The following is a 23,064-nucleotide window of genomic DNA, read 5'->3' on the forward strand; positions in this document are numbered from 1 at the left end:
GGCTCTTTTAATGAGACTCGACGAAAATTGCTGTTCGAATGGCGATGTTAACGTTGAAAAGTCTGTCCTTGATCGATAATTCGGTGACGAATATTATAATTGTAATCCAATAACGCAACGGAACGGTTGATAGCCTTTTTTCGTGCCGAAAAACGATTCGATTAACGTCGAGGCGGGGTAAATCAACGTTGACTTTATCGTTCGCGGTGATCGGGCGGACAGGTAAAATTCACGAAACCGAGAGAGGCGTGTGCTTGTTATTTCCGTAGTCGTCGTGCCACCACCTCGTCGATTCGTTCGACCATGTTACAACACGAGCCTTCGATTTCGTGACGTACGCCAATTTCCGGTATCGCTTTCTCTCTGCTTCGGTGCTCGACCGAACGAGTCATGAACCTTTCTAGCTCGTACGCATTTTTCCGATGCTTTTGCTTCGAAGACGGGGAAAAAATGTAGGTGCAATTTTCTTTTTTGAAAATAACGTCGGAAGGTTACTTTACAGTCTTCGCGATCGAACGAAGCGCAAGGGAACGATCGCGAGCAGTGCAGAAAATGAAAGAGCAAATAAAAGGCAGGCAAAGCGAGCAGACGGAACGAAAGGAGAAGGAAAGGGCAGAGATGCTGAACAGTGCTCATTGGACGGTTGCATTTTATGCGCTGGACCGGCCCCTCCTGTAATTGGTCGCCACTCAATTGCCGCTCATTAGGTAACTGCCTGTTTTTTGCGCCGACTGCGACTACGGCCAGCAATAAAGCTCCAAGAAAAGAAAAAATGCATTTATCCTCTTTCCCGCTGACCTTTGTCGTCCCTCTATAGTTTGTTCCGTAATAACGAACCACTACCCCCTCGCTGCAGGGGAGACCGGGTATGGTTGGTTGTCGCAATTGTTATAAAAATCAAATTAAACAATAGAAATGTACTGATAACCCATGACAACGCGTGGACATATTGTTGCCTCCCCTTCGTGATCGTTCAGTTCGCTGTAGATTAGTATCAAGACACGACGGAGCATTGTTAGTTTTGATACATTTGAAGCAAATTTTTGCAATATCTTTTCTATTAGGTAAGCATATTGGTTTCTTACAAGACCAGAACGGCTTTAAAATCCGATAGTTTAGAGTTTCATCTAACTTATTCTGATAATCCTTTTGCATTTTTCGAATTTCCTAATAAATGAGTGGATAGTTTAAATGATTTAACGGTGTGGGTTAAATTGTCACAGAACATTTGGGGTTATTTGTCACATGTATTAGCCAGGATTACCGATGTATAATATATTTGCCGTCACTGCGATTCACAATCAGATGATTTTGATTAACGATAAGACTGCTGACTTAATGATTTTCAATAATTGATAATTTATTTTTAATGATTTAGAATTCTTAATTTTATTATAAATATTATAAAATTTAATTTTATATTTAATATTATTTAGCATTCATAATCAATACAAAGAGATACATTTTTAATTTTTCTTTTTTAATATTTCCAATTGTAAGTTTAATTTCAAGACTGTATAGTTTCTTAGTTTGATTATTATTTTGTGTTCGAATTTCAGAACGAAACTTTAAATACAAGAGATTTTTGTAACGTATGTGATAACATTAATAATAAAATTGTTACTTTTTCAATTGAATTGAATTTTTCTTAATAAATTTGGCTATTTATATATGTGACAACCAACCCAATTAATTTACAATCTTATTGATAATATTCATAAAACTAATTTCTTTTATAAACATAGCAGTACCTAATTTATATTAAACTATAAAAATAAAAAAATGTGATAACCATACTCGGTCTCCTCGTCGACCCTTCAGCATTAAAAAATTTCACCGAAGACGATGACAAAGTTTACTTAAAAAAATTTCTTGCAATACCGAACGTGTCAGACCTGCTAACGCTGTTCTTTCAACGTTAATTTACAAAACATAGTTGGCTAGAGATTTTCATGATGCGAGACCGATTTACCAAGGGTTTCGCTGACCTCCCTGAAAGTCGCAAATCGTCCTTTGGCCCCACGGTTAACGACGAGGACGAACGACGAAGAAGAGGAAAACACAGGGAACAGGAATCAGAGACCGGAAACCGCGGCCAACTAATTTCACCATATAAAAAGAGGGCCGGAGCAGACGTAGTGTTCGAAGGTAGACAAAGAACCGCCGACCTGTCTTCTCACTAACGATCCAACCTCGACGTCTTTCTGTACGCGAATGGATGGCTGTGTGGTCGCTAGGAAACGCGAAAAATTAGCTAAAGCCGAAGATAAAATCCCCTTTTCTATGCTTACTATCTATCCATTTTCTCGCCGTATTATCAAACATAATCACTGGCACGTAGGCATAATAGCGAGGATATTTAGTTTCGCTACAGCTAATCTCATTTTTTCAAAGTATAATAGTAGCAGGAAAAAGTTGTACTGAATCCTGCACCATAGATCATGCAACGTGTAATATTCCCTGGGCATCGAAAAGCAAGGTTTCTTCTCGCGGAAGAAAGGCGCGCGAATTAATTGCTTCCAGACCCGATGGATCGTATTTTACAGATAGATACAACCTTCCAATCCAGCAATCTTCCTGCCTCCATGTTACAGATTGACACGGTCTGCTCGTAACTGAACTTACACGCTACCCTGATTGGCTATAAACGATCATTACCGAAGGAGAAGGTTACGGCGTGCTCTTTGTGACCACCGGCTGCTCGATAACGCAACATCCTTTGTTACTTTTGCGAGTAGGTGCGAGAGGGATGTCGTTAATGTTTGGAAATTTATTTAACCTTGCTCGTTCATATTTTACGCGTTCGGATGTGAAATATCGTATAAATCATCCTGAACGTTTATTCTTGATTTTATCGTCCCTGATATCATCCACGCGAGCATTACAGGAAAATTTAAAAAAAGAACGGGTTGTATCTTCGAGCAAAACGAGTAACAGATAAGTTCCTCATCCATCATCGCGAGCATCGAAACCAGTAAATTTCCATTCGAAAGACGAACACGATCGACAGGAAGATAAATAACAATTTTTAACACGAATCGATATCAATGTGTCGCATAGTTAACGAAGTAGAACGGTTAAAAAAATGTTCGACCCGGTCTCGAACGTGAGAAGAGAGTGATAGAGTAAAGAAATGGGGTGAGGGGGCGGAGGAAGCAACAAGAGACGTCAGGTTCCTGTTAATAACCGTTATGGATGAGATGTATAGCAAGCTACATAATTACAGGTTTGGATACATTGCTTACTGGCCGGTGCACCCGAGCACGCCCTCTGTTCTCCTTCATTAAGACTGCCGAGGACGGTAGCCGCCTGTTACTCCTCCAGTTTTATCCTCTCGTCTCTTTCCTTCCTTCCCAGTTCCTTCTCTCTTTGCTTTTTAACGCCACCAACGAACGATTCGTCTGTCAGAGGAACTCGCCTCTTTCCACGCGTTTAGAACATTTTCGATCAACCTATTCCATAATTCCTCTGGAAAGAAAAACCGGCGAGCGAAACCGATTACCCGGGCGGCATTCTAACGGAAACGACGATTATCCGAACGCTGTTCATCCGGTAATCGCTGATTACCGCGAAGAAAGAAACTAATTTGTCCGAATAGAATAACGGGCGAGAGGATGCTTATCGATTTTGAATTTCGAAGACAATTGGCGCAACAGCTTTAACAGATTTAACGTGTAGACGAGGGATCTAACCCGATCGGATACGAAACAGATCCGTAAATTTTCGACGAGCGAATAAAGGACGAGAGAAGGAAGCGAGTCTGCCTATTAATAAGAAACGGCCGCGGCGTTTTCCATGCGGGATCGGATCGATTACCGATCTGGCCCCGGGTTGGTTATACCCCGGCAGACCTTAACTCCCCATCTTCTCTGTCCACCCTTTTATTCCTACTTTTCTCGTTCCCTCAGCTCGTAGGACTATCATTTGTTAAGCTGGACAGCTTAGCCCCGTCATTACGAGCAATCACACTTGATTATTTTTGTCTACAGAGTTGTACGACTTATATATGCGTCTTCGGTAAATGATCGTCCCTCGGTTAGGAGCGAACGAGCGAGGGATCACGGACGGAACGCGATCGAACGTTCCGGCCCTCGATTTCCGTTTGATTGCAGGGGAATCTGACTGATTTCGAGCGCATGCGCGTGCAAATTCAAATTGGGGAATTAGACGCGGTTCGAGGAACAAAATCAACCCGTCATCTCGATATCCCTTTCCTTTTCCTCTCATTTTGATTTCTCTTTTCGTAGTCAGCAATTCCTTATCGTAACCGCGTGCTCGTTTATCACGTTATCCTTCAGCAAACTTAACATTACAAATAGCGTAACGTTAACTAAAGATTATATGGTTGAATTGTAATAGCGATTATTTATCAGCTTACGAAACGGGAACGACGTAACCGAAACGAGAATATTTTCCGTTGCCGAAAGCGTTTCGAGCGCACAAAATGCCTTTGCATGATTATCGCGCCGTAAAATATAATTAGCGTTATCGTCCGGGAATAGGTATAACGTCGGTATGGCGCAGATAACGCTCGGGCTGTTTCGCGACGCGAAACGAGCAAGCGCACCAGGTTTAGCGCCCTCTTATCCTCGTTCCTTACCCGCGGTGAAATCCAATCGCGCTTCGTTTTATCAGCGATCAATTTGATGGAAAATTAAGATCAAGGATCACTGAGAGGACATACGTTTCTTACAATTTCCCTGACCGCAGAAGGGTTTGTCGAGAATATTTGAAAACAGACGGGAAGATAAACTTATTAAAAAGTCGGGATAAGCATAGCCACTGATCGATCGACAATGAGACACGCATCGAGAGCAATCTGGCTTCTATCAGACGAATAAAACACTGTCCCATCGTGGTGGCGGTTAACCTGCCGTGAAATTGCTAGGAGTCGGACTGACGCCAAGCGAATTCGCATAGTCACTATCGGCTCGTCTTCGAACCGGTACACGTACACGATACACGTTCAAACCCCAAAGGATCCGACGTATAGAACCTCCGTGTTTGTTTAAGAACCATACCGATACTCTACCTTTTCTCCGCCCCCTACACCTCTCCCTTCCCCTCTGTTAAATTAGATCGCAATCAAGATTCTTTTCAACTAAATTATCCTTCGAACGATCTGGCATTTTTTTCGCGGCCATCCTAGTTCTTCACCGTTTCAATTCCACTCATCGATCCGTCGCTTCGTTTCAGAAAAAGAAAATTGTTTCCAACCCCTTCCGGGTAACTCTGATACGTTTTAACTTTGAAAATCATAAAAATACGAACACGCGATTTAACACGTTCCTATGATTTCACAGCAATACGAGAACCACAGGACAAGAACCTTAGACCCTTAGCAATCACAATCGTTTCTTTAAAACACGGAGGACCACGAATTGAAATTTTCTGTGGGATTCCATAATATTATGGTTCTTTGAATTATTTTCAAAGTCTATAAGGTACGATTGGATAGAGTGGAAAAGGGTTTCTCTTTACTGGAAAACATTGATCGAGGTATATGCGTGCTAGCCAGTCACCTGTTACCAGCTCGGTTGATTCGTAGAATCGAACGTTGAAATTAATTCGGTTTGCAAGCTGATAGCTTGTTAAATGGGATGAGAGGGAACAAAGAGGGAAAGGACTTGTCAAGTCTCATTACTAAAGAATGAATTACGTTAGGTGAAAAAGAAATGAAAATATGAAAAGTTTTATAACACCTCGTGTGGTCTGCCCTGTTAGTCTGGCAAGGTATCCTTATTATCCACGGGATACGATACACGCCCATCAATTTGCATTTCCATTCGACAATTCGCTACGTTATCGTAGCCAATGGTAAGATGGCAACGATCATCGGGAATCGAAAGATCGTAATCGCATCTCGCGCCTGTAGAAACGGTTTGACCACAGGCCGACAGTTCTATCTTCTGGCCGTGGCATTATCTCGCGGCTTTGAACCGTGCAACGATACTCTTAAACGGTGGATTGGTTGTGCATGCAAACGGAATCATACAGGTAGGTACTACAGAGGGCTGTTAGGCCAATGAAAGTTCAAAGGAGCGCGTTCAATTCTGTTTTCTTGCCGCGAACCCGCGCCATCGTTCTACGTAATCTCTGCCTTGCGGTTTTGCTCGCCCGATCGTTTTCTTCCTTCACGCGGACAACGACTTGTTGTTGGTTTAGCGATATTATCGATAATTTGACAATCGACCACCACTTTGACCGCTATCGACACTTCCAATGCCCTGCTACCTTCCCTCCACGTCGTCACTTTTTATCTTTAACGAGTCTAATTTGCTGTTACACAGGATGGGACACCAGTCTCGTCCAATGTAAATATTTGCATCACGGCGCAATTATTTTTAGAAATATCAAGGAATATTGCAACGTTCAACTCGAGACGAAAACAAGAGTAACGCGATTAACGCGATATACAGGGTGTTAAAAATACCCTGAACATCTCTACACCGCTGGATAGATCACGAAAAATCGAAGTGAAAAGTTCTGTAGCATTTTTCGATGGGACCAGTAGTTTAGCCATAATTCGTTGTTGAAAATTGAAAAATTGACCAATCAACGCGCAGCTTTAGTGGCAAGACCCGCGGAGTAGGAGACTAGCCTCCTCTGCGGCTGCGCGTCGCGCTTACGCATGCGCCGAGAGTCTTGCCACTCAAGCTGCGCGCTGATTGGTCGAATTTTTCAATTTTCAACAACGAAATGTGGCTAAACTACTGATCCTATCGAAAAATGCTACAGAACTTTTCGCTTCGATTTTTCGTGATCTATCCAGTGATGTAGAGATTTTTAGAGTATTTTTTAACACCCTGTATAGTTGATTTGTCTCGGGGCTATTCTTGCTGAAATACCAATACGAAATTTAAAAAAAAAGAAAAGCTCGAGAAGAGGCGCAGCTGTGCGCGATTCTTCTTCCTGTTAAACAAACAGGCTCGAGCCGCGTTCTTTGGCAAACCGCAGAGCACTTCCTTCGATCGCTTAACGAGATCCTCGGCTCTGCATCGATCGTGCTAGTTCGCACCGATTCCTCGTCGATTTTTTCGCCGAAACACGACCGCAACTTCTTCGCTGGCTCGTCGATTCGAAATAAATCAGCCAGCTATTCTCGGACGGGAATAAAACGAGATCGCGTTCGAGAAGACGAAGAAAAGAAAATTATTCGATAATTCAGTGAGAGGAGAGACGCGATGCCTTTATGAGTACTGTTTCCTTCCAATGCTGTTTAAACAAATACTTTCCCGAAGTCGTAAATCTATGTGGCCCATCTTTTAAGATTAAGAAACAATTACGAACAAGTGAAAAACGTTAGGGTAGATGGTATCTGTCGACGGGAAGGTACAAGTTAAAACCATTTCCCTTTCGTTCTGGCAAGCGTACCGAGTAAAAACTGCACTTTCGCTGAGACAAAACACGGAAGAGTGGATTTTCTAGTCGGCAAAGATACGGGATGATTCGATAGTAAATAAGCGACGGAATTTCGGGGGAGAGGGGGCAGGGTAAATTCAAAGGATCCGGTTATTTTCGATAGCAGGTCGTTGCAGCAAGTCATTGGTTGCGCTCTGGAACAACTAACATCGAGATTCAAAGGCTTTTGTAGTTTGTCGACGGCCTTTCAAGAACGACCAAGGTGTAGATTAACCAATCAAACGGGTGTTGCTACCTCACAATGGTCGACTTAATGACTGTTAGTCGGATCCTTTATCGATCGTCCGATCTGATCAATGATCCGCTTTTTCTTTCATTTTCTACGTCATTCTCGGCTTCTTCTTTCGCTACTAACTTCTTTCCTTTCTTTTCTTTTTTTTTTTCTTTATTATTCCTCTTACGGGTACCGTAGCTTTCTCCATTGGTAGCTTCACGATATCTATATCAGAATTCGATCCCCCTCCGGACAATGACAGTGCAATGCGCCGCGGTGAAATCTGTTTATAGAGGGTTGTGAATAATGCAGTGGCAACAATATCATTAAGCGTTAATTTGAAATTATGCGACAGACTTCGGTGTTCAAAAGGGGAGCCGGTCGACGGTAGGAAAAATTTCCAAGTCCCTAAGCCTACTGTTTATTCGACACGGTGATTGCAACTCGGTGATAAATAAGAAAAAGCGTCGCTAATTGTGCAAAGCATGAAACTCGAAAACACGCGTTTTTCCGCGGTAACTCGAGGAAAGTATTCCGTAGGAAAAAGTTCGAGTAAAGTCGAGTCATTAAAACAACCCGCCTGCTTGCTTCGCAAAAAACTCTTATATTTAATTAACCAGTCACGATACCCTGGGCACCCACGCGTACTTGCTCGGAGGTCTTCGAGTTCGAATTAACTTCGGACTTTCTTACACCTCCGGAGAGGATCGTCGGGCGTATACGAGTGGAAGAGGAAAGAAACGATGACGATGAAGCTCCGGCTGTGGCAACCTGGAGAACTCATCCGGCCGATGATTCGGCGTAATGGGGTAGCGCCGTAGGGGGCGTGGTCCTTGCTAATGACATCATCGTGACGCAATCGTTTCCTTTCAGTCATTGTGTACCCAGACACGGCAAGAAACAACACCGTGAAAACAAGATCACAATGGTCGATGGATCGTGGCCGTGGACGCCGACACGATACCCGTGAGACTCTGTTTCTTCTTCTTCTCCTCGTCCGAACTGACACTCTTTCTGATCCATACAAACATTCTCCCTCTTCGCATAATACGAAACTTTGCCACTCTTAATCGTTTAATCGAGTCTATTATAGACTTAGAGAAAGGGTTGACCCGTTACCTTGTAACTTTGCTTCAGAAAAGAATCGATGAGATTGGCTATAGCGAATCGCTTAATTAAAATATCATCGAACTCGAGAGAGATCCTTACTCTTAAGGTCCAGCTGATCCGAATCTTAATTTCCGCCTTTGCTTTACCAAACAACTGCGATAATTTATCGTTTGTAACCGGTAAGATTGAGCGATAACGCGTTCAATAACGTTCAAACGTTGGACGGATCACGTGAACCGCCAGGAGGAACGAAAGTAGCTCGGGGGATAATTATTTGTAGCCGTGGTTAAACCGTATGTAATTTCGAGAGTCGGTAGCAGCAATCGATCATCGAGATCAGATACACGGAGCCACGAAAGGATAGCGGACCCTGGTCTCGATCGAGGAGGAGGAGCTACGTGAAACTGAAGATAAGCTCGCCGCATGGGGTACTCGTAATTATCGAGACAAGAACGGTCAATGATCTTTCCGAAGCAACTCGTTTCGCCCCGTCATCGATATCGCGCCACTAATTGTAAGATTCCGGATGTCGTGCGTTTTAACCGAGACCCTAGAATCGAGATCTAAACGTAATCTTCGACACGATCATTTTGCTAATTTCCCTGTCGTAATAATCCATCCGATTCGATCTATCCCCTTATATAAACCTTTCTCCAGACAGTACTAAACTGATCTCCTTTTCTTATCATTTTTTTATCATCGAACGTCCATCTATTAACCACGATCAGGATCAGAAGGAAAGTGTCCGGTTGCCATTTTAACTTGGTCTCAAACATCGTGTCTCTCCCCTCTCTATCCATCTGAAATGGTACCCGAACAAGCTCAAGACTCTCAGGGCTGGAGAAGCAGGTGAGAGAAGAGTCTAGGTGTACCAGGATGAAGAAACGGAGGAAGAGACAAGGGGAAGGCGTAGCCATGGTAGAGCGTCGATTGGCGCCGCTACGCTCGTCCCTGGTTGGTCGAGCGGGAACAGTCGAGGCGGGTCGCGAATCGAAGGCGGCCGTTTCAAAACGACCGGTTCACCCAACGATCCACGGCAAGGTGGACGGGTAACCAGCACGAACCATTCGAAAGTGCTGGGGAAACAGTGGGGGTAGTCACCTTGCCGTCTCTTCCATCCAGGCTAACCGAGCGAGGAAACGGCCCCACACACCGGTTCGCGCAGCCGCAGCGTACGCCTCTCTCTAGACCAAAGTTTTCTCTGGTGCGCGTCGATCCTTTATCATTTTTACGCTTTTTTTTTTTCTATTTGCTCCCGAGTCGCAACGAGTCTAATGTGCTCTTTCGTTCGGGCTCGATTTTTCCGTACGACCGCGTCCGTCCATGTTTTCCGTCGACTCTGGTGAACGAATGCGAGGTGCGTGATCCTCAAGAAACTGTTCAGAAATATCAGTGTCCCCATAGTTTGAGATCTGTGATCGAGGAGAGTAAGCGAGGTGGTCAGCCTCGTCCGGAACAATCCTGTCGACGAATCAAGGTTGGTAGAACGTGGAAATTCATCTATTCTTTGTTTCTATATTTCACCGTCACGTACAGTGACGTTTTTATGGTGTTCCTAGCGATTACATTGTGCATATCTTACATTTCACCATTGAGCGTATCATGATTAATTGTGATGTGGTGATTTGAACGGATAGCCATAAAGGGTTCGAGCAAGTAGAAAAAGCTGGGAACATTATGCATATTTTGCCTTAATGATTATACATTACGCATATTTTGTCTTTAACGACTAAGCAAATTGTAGTCAACTATGATTTATTATCCAAGTTTGCCACTGCTTCGATGTTAAAGCATTTCAGAGAAGTTGAAAAAGCATTATGTAAATTTTGCGTTTAACTTCGGCGCAAATTGTGATTAATTATGGTCCAAGTTTACTACTGTTGCAATATCGAGACGATGTACGATCAGAGGAATTGTAATTGCTTGTAATTGATGCAATTTAAAATTTGTAAGAATCATTAGTAGGGGAGAATCAGTAAGTCTCTAATTATCCAAATGTCCCAATTATAGTTTTATTATACTTCATTCTGATCAGTTCAGAATTTACGCTTTTTTTATTGGTATCGCGGATTGTACAATGTTGCTGAACGTAAACCGCGTGAAATGCGATTAACGCAATTTTACACGTCCGAGGTTTATTGCGACACGTCTGTCGTTAACATACCTCTTGCTTTTATAGCTCAATAACTCTGTGTTGCAAACTGCCAGCCCTCCTTGATCCAGAAACTATTTGACGCGACCAATACGTGCCTAACTACTCCACCTTTTCTACCTTCCAGACTGACACAGCTGAACGACATAAAAAAGTGAGCAAATTTTACTCTGCGATGATTGAAACGATGCATAAACAGTTAACGCAATCGATGTCATGTTCTATGATTGGAGACAAGCATTATAAATGTAATTAATTATATTGCCGCAAAGAATGAGCAAAGAGAAAGGCTTATTCCCTAGCCGTCGGATCTGATGCTTTACAGAATGCTTAATAAACTCTGTAATTTCAAACAAGGAATCTTAAATCCATTATTTTGACAGATTTCACTGTATACATTTTTCTGATGTAAGATAATCAGAAATCAAATAAAAAATAAATTAATCTTCTTTTTCTTCTGTCAAATTTCAAGGACAATAGATTAATTGACGATAATCAAGTGAAATAAAGTTGCAATTTTTTGGCACGAGTCTTTAGCCTCGCTAGTTGATGAGTAACGCGTTCTTTGGCACGTTCTCCGAGGATGCTTCTTCTTTCCCTCTTTTCTCCTGCGTGTCTCTGCCCCCCTTCCACCCCCTGTCCTTTCGGGAAGCTGATAGAGACCAGCTTTCTCGGCTCGTCCCATTAGCGTAATGGCTCTTGCTGTATAGTCTTCGCATTTAACCCGCCGAATTCTCGTTCATCTTTTCACCGAGGCATAATTCCTTTCTAATTCCTCCTCTTCCCCTTAACTTTGCATATATTTTAACCGTCGCGTAAAACTCTCGATCCACCGCCCTCTTATTTTTTCATTTCTCGAATCTACACCGTTCGTCGGCATAAATTTTCCTCTCGATTCAAGGATCCTTATCTACTTGTCTGGACATCCGTCTGGATATCTTCGACAAGGTTGTCGATGGTCAAAGTTGAAGATAAACAATAGGAAACACGATTCGAAGATATTCTTTGGTCGATTATCGCGAAAACAATAACTTCCACGAGTGACTGTACACAGTTTTCAGTGTACTAAAGTATAAGTTCCCGATACCGAGGGCAGGTTTTAATAAGAGAAGGATTGAGAGCTCCTCGTACCTGCACTACCACGAACCGGTGGGCTCTTTCACTGTCGCGGGACGAGTAGATAGCAACAATAAATAACTTGTCCCTCTGCTGGCTAAAAGCATCCTACCGATCCTCCTGGTGGCCACCTCCACACCGGAGAACTCTGCTTATCGCCCCCTTGTCCTTCTGCGTTTACCGCGATACCAATTTTCGCATCCTCTCCCTTCCACCTGCACCAGGTACGAAAGAAACGTCAAACCTTCTAAAACTGTTTCACTTTCAAACTCGCCATTAACCCGATCGAATTGGATAAATTTTTCTCATTTAATAATTGCTTCGATTGGCTATGACTCGAATAATGTCAGGGAAAGCTAGATTAGATTTTTTTCATTTCGCTCCAGCAGATAATTCGCGTTCGCTTATTAATCAGGAAACGACAATATTCTCAATGTATAATTGCAAATTATGGTTCCCGATAAACACCTCCAAAAAATCGATCGTATTAATCCAGCAACGATAATAATCATTAAGGCTTACTCAGGATAATTACCGGTGACGATAACGTACCACTATCACAGATACGATTATAATTGTATCTCGCGAAGCGGATATTGTGCGAATCCGCGAAACGAACGATAATTTCGCTACGAACCGCGTATATATACGTCTTGGAGAACCTATTATTATTTTCAAACGGTATAACATATAACAGCTATTCGTCGAATTAATTTTATCCACGATGGAAAAGAAATTTTTATTAAGAATCCTAATAATTTAACGATTTAATTTAATAATTTTCGAGACAACCCTTCATTTTAATAGTTTCAAATGAATTTAAATAAAAGTATAACATAGCAATATGAAATTTCAGCGACAGATTACAGAGAGTTACACGGTAGTGGCTTAACGATTCAATTTACGACCGGCCTGAATATTAGATTTCCGCTGGAAAATGTGGTTTCTCGATATTGAGAAAGAGACCACAGAAAGGGAAAAAAAAGGAAATAAGGCAACGCTTGCGATACGGTATTCCGAGAGATAGACGGAAAATAAAGCAACTGGAGCGGAATAGAAACGTGAACGGAGCGAGAGAAAAAAAGATTAACGGGGGTTGTAAAAAGTTTACAGCGACGGTGACCGCCCTATTATTTAGAGGGATGATTCGTTCGTTCTCTGTTCACCTCCGAAGGGTCTTTCTTCCTTTCGTTCGAGCTTTCTCGACGTTCCATCTCTATCGTTCGCGTAGCGACGAAACGCGCGCATTGAACTTAACAACAGGCTATCGATAACTGCCACTTACCAGGCTGCGTCACTTCCGGTTCCCTCGGATCGACCACTACCGTTTTACGAGTTTACAGTCCAGCAATCCTGTCCCGGGCCCTTCTTTGTCGACCGTGCACGCCGACAAACTCCGCTCCTACGAGTCGATCCACCGTTTAGACCTGAAAATTAAATAAAATTGTATTACAATGATTATTCGATAGTTGCGATACTATTGCAACGCGATATTGTAATAATTTCAATACTGCAATAATTCGAGGTTTGAGAAAATTACGACGGTGTTGCAACCTGCTATTGTAATTTTTTTCGATATTGCAATAATATCGAATTGCGACATTATTACAATTGCACCTTTTGCTATTAACCCGTTGAATCGCTAGCGACCGGCACCGCTTGAATAATTAAAAGAAAAACAATTAGTTTAAATAATATTGCTATTGTACAAATAATGTAAAATAGCAAATAGAAAGCTTGAAATTTGAAATTTAAAAATTAACTTTTTCTATTCTCTTTCGTTCTTCTCTTTCTATTCATTTTCACCGTGGCATTCAACGTGTTAAAGCATCGGTTTCGCAACGACGACAAGTTAGATTTTTGAAGATGCACGTGAGAACGAGTCCCTGTTAACCTTATCGACGTTTTGGCCACGACACAAACTCGTAATTGTTGCGGTCGATGAACGAAGTACTACGCGGTATAAGGTGAAGAAAAAAAAAAGATAAAAAAAGAACAGTGATCGTTGGAGCATGACGAACAGCTTTATAGTGGCGTGAATTATTTACTCTCGCTGTTTTTCTACCGAATTATTATACGCTGTGAGCGCAACGCATAAAATCGTCGATAAGTTTTGCGAACGAGCCAACGGGGCACGGTTAATTGGAGCATAAACTTATTAAACTTACGGGGCCTGAGCGTGCACGAATCACGTATACGTTTATAATTGTTCGGCGAAAGGAATTGCTCGTTATCGTCAATCGTCGAATCGAAGAATGAAGTGAAAAAAAAAGAAAAGATTTTCTTCCAACCGTGAACGAATTTCGTGCGAAACTAATCGGAGAATATTGTCTAAGGAAAAAAAACTGGAGAACGGTCTCTTGATTTGCGTTTCGAGCAACCGAGAAAACGGATATCGTGTTTACCTTAAGCAACGATTCAGCTGATTAATTGTCGATTAACTGATCTCTAAACAGAATAAGTCGATCGATCGGATTTTCGATCGCGTACCTGTATCGAAACGACCAATCACCGCCGTGAATGACTAACTCTTTGCGGTCTAATTAATCCACTATCCCAATTAAGTGCTATTACCCTGAATATCTGTTAAATATCTACAGTATCTCCACGATATCTAAGAAACTGGAAAGTCTTTCTAACAAACAGAAGATCTGAAAACATTCGCCACGTTAATTCCCGTTCTAACTCTCTCCTGCCGTCGTGTTTGTTACAATGTTTCAAATAAGATCCACTACAGAGAATAAATAAAATCCAATTACACGGTGTACAATTTTCGCGATCCCACAGATAGTATCGCAACACCTGCCCCAATTCGTTTCTTCCTGTCGCCTCGAATAATTTCTGCAAAATTGCCTTCGATTCTAACCACTCTAATTTCTCCGTCATCTTAGAATACCGTGACGAAGCGACTCTGCGTCTCGGTTAATCGGCCGCAAATTTCTTACTATTATAGTTCCGACCAAGCATCTGCTGAGAACTATACGGAGGAAGAACAAAGCGACGTACAGGTGAGAGCACGGGTTGTTACGATTTCTCGTCGCAAACGAACAGGCTGCATTCGTTGACAGCGTCTTCGAGGCGACCGAAAACGATGCAGGTTCCGTTTTGTTAACCGTCCGTCGCTTCCAGCTGCGGAAAAAGCGACGGGGACATGCGGGCGCTATCTTGCTTCTTCCTACAACTGTACACGTAAACCTACGTACCGGGTGATTCGAAAGCAACGTAGTTTTTAAACGATATTTTTGAAGAGCAGATATTTCTTTGTAGTATGAATATTTTTAATGACGATAAATTAGTGTAATTACTTCAATGTCGAGAAGGTTTTTGTAGAAAATGAAGTATTCTTAAGAATCTGAGAAAATTTGTTAGATTGTTTCTGAAACACTCTATAGATTGAGGTACGTACGTGTCGGTAAGCGTTACCGGCAGCTTGATGGAATACTCAATTAGACGCGCGTTCGCGTCCGTACCCCTATTCGAGGTAATTAATAGCGCGAGTCGCTGAAAAATGCCTGCTTTCAGCTGCCACAGGCCGCCTAGTTGCAGATTACCGGTTATTAAATAAATTATCTTGAACAACGCGTGTCTGTGTGTGCCTGCGTGTCAATCGTGTGGTAGCCTGAGCTATTCGGACGGGTATTATTGAAAACTGGTAATGTCGTTAGACGATAACCATAATCCCGGGGTTCGTTACGACACGTTTGTCTTTTATCGATTACTTTGCATAAATTGCTGCGAAACCCGACATCGAAGAGACACCGTTTCACGTCCACATCGTTAGAACGTAACGTCAGTTGGTGGCAACCGAGCGGTGTCGATCGTGTACCGAGTCGAACCGTGGAAAATGATGGGAGCCAGGCTCGCGGTTACTCGACAAATTGCTTTATGACAACGCTCGAATCCGCCGTCACTTCATACATCGCCGTCTCGTAAAGTCGTGTTAATTTTTAGCCGTTCGAACAGGCTCGCGAGTTTGGGTCTCGTTTAAGAAAGGAGAAAAGGAGGGGAAAAATATCGAGTCCTATGATCGATCGCGCGATAATCGTGTTAATTAAAAGCGCCAATTAAATTTATATTTCAACATTCTTTCGTCAATTAAATTAAATCAAACACGCTAAACGACGTTGATAATTAGCCCCGAGTAAATTGCGAGCATAACGAGTTTCCTCTTTGTACGAGCGATTTCAAGAGCCAGCGAGGGTATCAAGAGGCATTAAGGAAATTTAGATAAGTTCGCGAACAACGCTAGGAGCGAAACGATGGAAGAAGGAGAAGAGGGAACGAGGCGAAATCGCTAAACGAAATCACGAAAGTTGGTCGTAAGAAGATGCGAAACGGTAGAGACAGCTGATATACAGGGGATAGGCAGGGCAAAGGCTTGGACCAGGGGTTGTCATTAACTGGGAGCTCAGCCGAGAGATAACCACTACCTGCCACCATACCGGCGCTCATTTTCCTCGCTACCCCCCCCTCTGTATTCAGCGTTGTTGGCCGCTCGCAACTTGCTCCGGCACATTACAAAAAGCACGTGAGCTCGCTGCTGGCTATTTATTTCCGAATGGTGCATATCACTTTTCATAATGGGGCCCGCGAAATTAAAAGTATGCCCTCAGGCATCGAATCGTGCACGCATACCGTTGCATATCGTATATAACCCTCGCGAGACCGATACGCGCCCTTTCCCTTTTCTCTTCCTTCCTCTTCTTTTCCTTCTTCTACATTGTGAATATTCGTCGAACCCTCGGGCCATCGGTAGGTATAACATATTAGCCGACGATGACAAAAATATTTAATAATCTTTAAAAATGATTGACCGATCTAATTTCTTTCTATCCTGGCAGTCAACACATAAATCGGTCATTTTATCCGCAACAAGTTAACGATCGTCCTTACAAGCATTATTCAGAATTAGCCGATTAACTCAAATGAAGTTGTACGTCAAGTTGACAATTATGTATCCTTAAATGAATCATCGTTAATTCAATTCACGTTCTCGATAGCGGTTCCAATTCACGGGCTCGCTCAACACCTTAGTAACGAAGAAATCATTTTCTAACGCCTCGCTTTCCATACCCGTTTACGCCCAACGTTGGTATAAAAACACACGACTGCTTTACCCGTTTCAACCGCGTCATTATTTGCAATTATCTTTGGTAACGTATGCTAATTTTCTTATTATGTCCGCAACAGTCTATTGAACGACACAGAAATCCGTGCATGCAAATGGTGGAGACTGTAAAAAACGTGTGTTCGCGAATGCCTGCCGTACCATTGGAGCGAGCGAGATTATCGTTTTCCAATGTTGAATATGTAAATATCCATCGATCGTTAAGCGACTCGATGAAAACAAGCTGCCGGTGTGTTTAACCGAGGCCGAGAGCTAATTCACACGTGCCAGTTTCCCGCGGGTTACACCTACCGTATATTTAATTGTACGAGGCGCCGATAGACGGACCTTACCAACACCGAGATGGATAATTTCTAATTAACCGAGCGAAGAAGCGCGCGAAAAATACCATCGGTTGCATCTCCCCGCGGATAATCAGCCGACGTAATTGCCATCGAATGAGACGCGATATCGCCGATATCGCCTACGTGTACCGGCCGAACCGACTTTCTTATCGCTTCCGCGTACATTCATGCGAGAAAATGGATCGATTCGCGGAAGAAAAGGATGAAAACGGCCAACTATCGAGGTCTTTTTACCTACTTGAAAAAGAAAAGGCAGTCTAGCGTCTTCCTACTTAGAGGTGTGCGGGTACTCGATTTATTCGAGTAGCTCGAATTTCGAGTCAAGCAATGATCGGTTGGTCGACCCAAGTCGAGCGTTTGAATTTGTCGAGCTACTCGAAATAATCGAGGTAAAATACGAAGCTACCGCTTATACCCTCGAGTTACCCACGCAGATCACCTCGATTTTTGATAGACATCTGGTTAACATCTATAAATATCAAGTAAATTGAAGTTTTACGAGTAGCTCGGCAAATTCAAGCGCTCGACTCGGCTCGAAAATTCCGAGTACTCGCACACCTCTACTTGCAACAGACGGATAATAAACTTAACGCAAATTGAAAAGCAGTCCTTCAAAATTCCCCAATGACCAAACATGTGGAGTCTTAAAAAAAAGAAAACAGGGAATTTAAAATGCTCCTTGCTCGAGTTGGATAACGCGATTAAAGGTATCGCAAGTTTTGTCGAGCGAACGTTCCGCTGGACGTCTTCATCAAGGAACTACCAATCAGGATGTGTTGCCGTGGACAAAAACCGGACGATCCATCTAAAGAAAGGGGCAAACCAACGACAAGGGTAGCTAGGGATTGAAAAGAATGAGTAAGAAAGGGCAAGAGAGAAATGTTGTAAAGAGGAAGACGTGGCTGGAAAGCTCTTAATGGCACCGGTGGCAAGACGAGGATCGAAGGAACGGCGTAGCATCGGACAGGGAACAATTACCGCAAAACGATCGGACGCGACGCGACGCGACGCTACGGCGAAGGCCGATCATACGGCTCGTTCGAGTGGAAATCGAAGCGTACGAAAGAGTAGCAAGAAATCTTAGGCTACGTCAGCTTGTCATCGCCGATGGTGCTCGCCTCCCTCTTTAATTCATGAAGCGAGAGCAAAAGTCGATAGACACCAGGATCGAAAGGCAAGAGATCTCGACGGTTGATCGGCAACCTCGATGATCTTCCAGCTTTTCTTGCCCCCTTCGACGAGCGTAGTTGGGGAATCGCAGCGGCCTACGATCTCCTATAAGGTTCCGACACGGAGGAAGAAGAAACTTTAGCCGATTCCTCGAAGCTTGCCACGGTTAGGTCGAACACCTGTGCGGACTTTTATGGAGGCCTTCCCACCCTGGCAAACGATAGGAAAAAGAAATCGTTCGTGAGCCGAGTGTCGCTAGAAATGATGCATTAAGTGCTTTCGTCGCTCACCAGAGAGAATCGTAAAAACCGCGATCCAACGATCGAACCGAAATGCATTTTCATAGAAAAATTCTTCCGTTTATTCTGGATATTTCACAATCATATATTAATAAACAAGAATAATTTTAAAACAAAGAGACTGCTTCTTCGAACAGTATTCTTCACTCGAGACGAGCTGCACCGGTGTGCAGCGATGCGTTCAAACGCGGAATGGAAAAATAATGTCGGGGACAAAGTGCCCTTACTTAGTGTGAAACAGCGATAAGTCGTAAAATCGTGCTCCGTACACGACTGCGTTACGAAAGATAGATTCTTCAGGTGCGTGATTCGGAAAATGACTTCATTATCAGTGACATCGTCCGCGACACAGATTCTTTGTATATTTTTTCCAAAAGTTGACGTTTCTTTTAAATAATCTCTACATTACCTCGGTGTCAAAAGGAAGACGCGAAAGGCCATGAAATTGTTAACGAAAAGAAAGGAAGGAAAAAGGAAGAAACATTCGTGGCACGTTTCAAGCAGCCATAGAAAACAGCAACTTTCTATTTCGATGCCCATCCACTGGTTAGACGGTCGTTTGGTCGGCATCAGCCGGAGAATTCGTTGACCACCCATCGGCTATGGTGGTTTCCGCTGTCGCGATCGGAACGTTGTTCCCCCGGGGATCCAGAGAATTGACTCGTCGCGTGTGGATTCTTTCGTGAAAAGAAAAAAGAGGCAGGAGAGAGAAGAAACAAGCGTATAAGAAGAGACCGGCGGCTTTATGTTAAACGGATTAGACAGCGGAATGCGTTGTCTCGATGAATTGCTCCCGTATGGCCGCTAAACGATCACGTTCCGAGAACGTCAAGCAGGAATGTCAAGATACGGAGAACCGTGCTTCACGACCTGGATTATAAACTTCTCTTGGATTTAATTGCCCGCGAGGCTGCTCGCTCGAAACGCGACGTCGATCGCGTTAATTAGAAAATAAAATAACGCAACGTCGGGCCAGATTGCTTTGTGCCGGAATGATTGCGTGCCGCATGACTAACTTCGAAAAAGTAATCAAATAAAGAGTCTGACAATTTGCAAGGTGAACGCGTGTATTCTCACACCGATGGATTTTTATTGTCGGACAAGTTGTCGACAGGCCGGTCAATTAGACGGTTGCAAGTTTCCAGGGTGCAACCGGTGAAAAATGTCTTCTTACGAGCGGGCGCGTGGCTCCGCAGCGTGCGCCAATCTCAGATAACATCTAAAAGGTTCTCGATCCTAATTCGAAGCCGAGACTTCCACGAGACCTTATTTGTATTTCGTACCCGAGCCGACATTCCGCGTCAGAGATAACATCCGATTATCCTATAGGGTGGCACATAATCGACGCGACACACGCCGCAGGGCGCAACACCTGTAAACTTGTCGGTGTACCTTTTGCTATTCGCTTCAAATAAATTAATAACTCGGACGTTTCAATTGTAATCGTTCAACGATGACACTGAAATATTTCAAAGAAGTAAAGTATCTGCTACCTCCAAGGACCTCCCCTCGTAGGGAGGAATTCGATGGGGCAGGAAAGGATCGTCCTAGAAATGGTCAAAGTGACCATTCCGCGCGAGGAAGTGGACAAATTCGAAGTACAGGAGACTGATCGAGTTGAATTCCTCCGCAACGGTGGTCGGTACGGGGGAAAAAAGATTCGAAGCGGCGTTTTGACCGCCACTGTCGAAGGACACGCGGGTATCTGTAGTCGAGAGTGGTCCTGAGGACTCGGATTAATCGGGGACAAGGCAAGCACATTACCGCGCGCCTCCAGATAGCAGTAGGATAGCGCCACGAAAACCACCGTGAAACTCCGAGAACCCGACACCCGGCTTCGTTGAAAGCCCGTGGTAGAGCGGGCCTTCGGCTTCTTGGCAAGAGGAAGAGAACAACGGACGGATAGAATGAGATAGGTAGTAAATTGGTCCCAGGGACTACACCGAATCTGTGACGGGTTAATCCTCCCGGCTTCCACGAACCAGGAGAGAAGAAGTTGCCCGCGGGAGAAGATTAAAGAAAAGGAACTGCGGCCCACAGAGATGGAATTGGAATCGGAAACTTCTACCGTTGGGAATTTTTGCGACCAACGGACCATTTCTACGGATCACGATCTCTCACCGACGGACCGACGAAACAACGTTGCTTTCTTGCCTAAGGACACATTTTCGATAAACGAATCGTCAAGAACGTCGGCTTGGAATTTCAGCCGGTTAATTGCTGCGACGATCGGAGGGATGATTCGGAGATTGTTCACAAGGGAATGGTTGAAAGTGAATGGTAGAGTTGCTCGTCCAGATTGTTTATTCGAAAGAGCATGAAACGAGGAGTTTATGGTGCAATTTTTAGGTGCCATTGGCAACGGGTTCAAAAGTTATGGGACTTTGAAATTTTCATATTTTTTAGTGCTAATTGCATCACACATGCAATTTTTCCTGAAACTCATCTTAATTTTATATTTCGATTTTCACCTAAAAATATGAAAATTTCAAAGTCCCATAACTTTTGAACCCGTTGCCAATGGCACCCAAATATTGCGCCATAAACTCCTCTTTTCCACTTTTGACCATTCCCTTGTCAGACACCAAGGTGATGGGTTACCGATCTCCAAATGATGGAAATGAAAAGGAACATCGTGGGAAAGCGTAGAGAAAAGAAGAAAATCTCGGTGGCATAATTGCCGCAATACTAATCGCGGATATCTTCTTATTGTTAAACTTTATGGAGGGCTATAGCGGATATCCTGCATTGTACGGTTAACGACGATTCACGGCTACCTCGACTAATTATTCTGGTGTCGCGGGACCTCGCGTAGAATGTAAGGGGTCGCGGCAGGTTGTCGCCTCGATGCGCTTGGCAGGCTTTCGGAACGCGATTAAAAGGACGCATGTCGTCGCAAACGATGACAACGAAGACGACTACGACGACGAAGGCGATCCTTATCGAGCCGGCAATTGCGCTAGTGGTACTCTTCCTGAATCTACACGAGGATCTCGACACTGGCTGCTGAACAATAGACGTTCAGCCACCTGATGAATCTATAATAGTTGCAAACCTGACGAAACGATCAACAAAAACATTGCAATCGTATCCCATAATTAATCAATTATAATTAACAGAAAAATATGTCAAACGAACAAAACACTCGGCTCGATGAGAAGAGAAATGGAATGGAAAAAGTACCACCCCCGCGCACTAATGCGCTTTAATCGTGACCCTCTGCAACCCCTCCTCCTCTGTCGAACGCTTTGCCAGCGCGCGATACACGCGAGAGAGAGAAGAGGTGTACGCGCACGAGATGCACACACGAACGCGAAACTCGGTTGAGCGATTGTGACATCGGCTTAAGATAAGTGCAATTACGGAAATTGAATAATAATTGCAGGCCTCGGTCACCCTTCTCCCTTCTCTTTCCCTACCGTTCGTCGCGACCAGTTCAAGGGAACGAAAAAAAAAAAAAAAAGAAAAAAGTCTAATAACCCTGCTCGCCTCGCTAGACGCCAAGCGACGCTCTTCTGGCCTATCCTACGATCTCCTTAATTAGAATTCCGTTGGAAAGGCGAAAACAATGGCGAGCCAAGCTACGATAAGTCGCGAAACAGAGGTTTAAACACTCGATTTAGAAACGACGTTGATGATTACTTCGTAAACTTCCTCCTCCTGAAGGGACAAGGGCAATGATCCATGGCATGAATTTCAGAATTCACGGTTGTTAAAGTAACCAGATATCCCTGAAACGATCTTGATGCTGTTGCGAGTGTTCTGTGCACAATACACGGTTACTCGCTGCGCGTATGATCGATGACTAGATAAAGTATCGACGGTGGTAGAGTAAATCGGTCCTTAACCGTCGCGCATAAATCAAACAAGTTGATTCACGATGGAAAAGAAACGAGGCTGACGATGTATACGACATAACGATGCGTAAGTGGATTTGGAAAACCGGTAGAAAACCAGATTACCACTTTCCCCTTCCACCCTTTTTTTCTTTTCCACTCTCGCAACACCGCGTGGACTCTTTAATGAAGTGGCTCTCTGCTCGTTCGATAATTTACGAGCTCGTATTAATTACGGAAATATCAACTGCGAAAGTCGATTGATTTTACCAG

General features: G+C 43.5%; 1 protein-coding gene and 1 long non-coding RNA gene across 2 annotated transcripts in view; one reads left to right on the forward strand and one right to left on the reverse strand.

Annotated features, from left to right (window-relative positions):
• The window catches only part of LOC117600970 (homeobox protein aristaless), a 62,334-nt gene that overhangs the window by 17,335 nt on the left and 21,935 nt on the right, over positions 1–23,064 (forward strand). The window lies entirely within an intron of this gene.
• LOC117600971 (uncharacterized) overlaps positions 12,786–23,064 on the reverse strand; it is a 45,425-nt gene continuing 35,146 nt past the window's right edge. The window contains exon 4 of the long non-coding RNA XR_004580565.2: positions 12,786–13,441. This is a non-coding gene — a long non-coding RNA (uncharacterized LOC117600971). The remainder of the gene's footprint in view (positions 13,442–23,064) is intronic.

The sequence above is a fragment of the Osmia lignaria genome, chromosome 16, assembly GCF_051020975.1.
Source record: "Osmia lignaria lignaria isolate PbOS001 chromosome 16, iyOsmLign1, whole genome shotgun sequence".
NCBI classification, from domain to species: domain Eukaryota; kingdom Metazoa; phylum Arthropoda; class Insecta; order Hymenoptera; family Megachilidae; genus Osmia; species Osmia lignaria.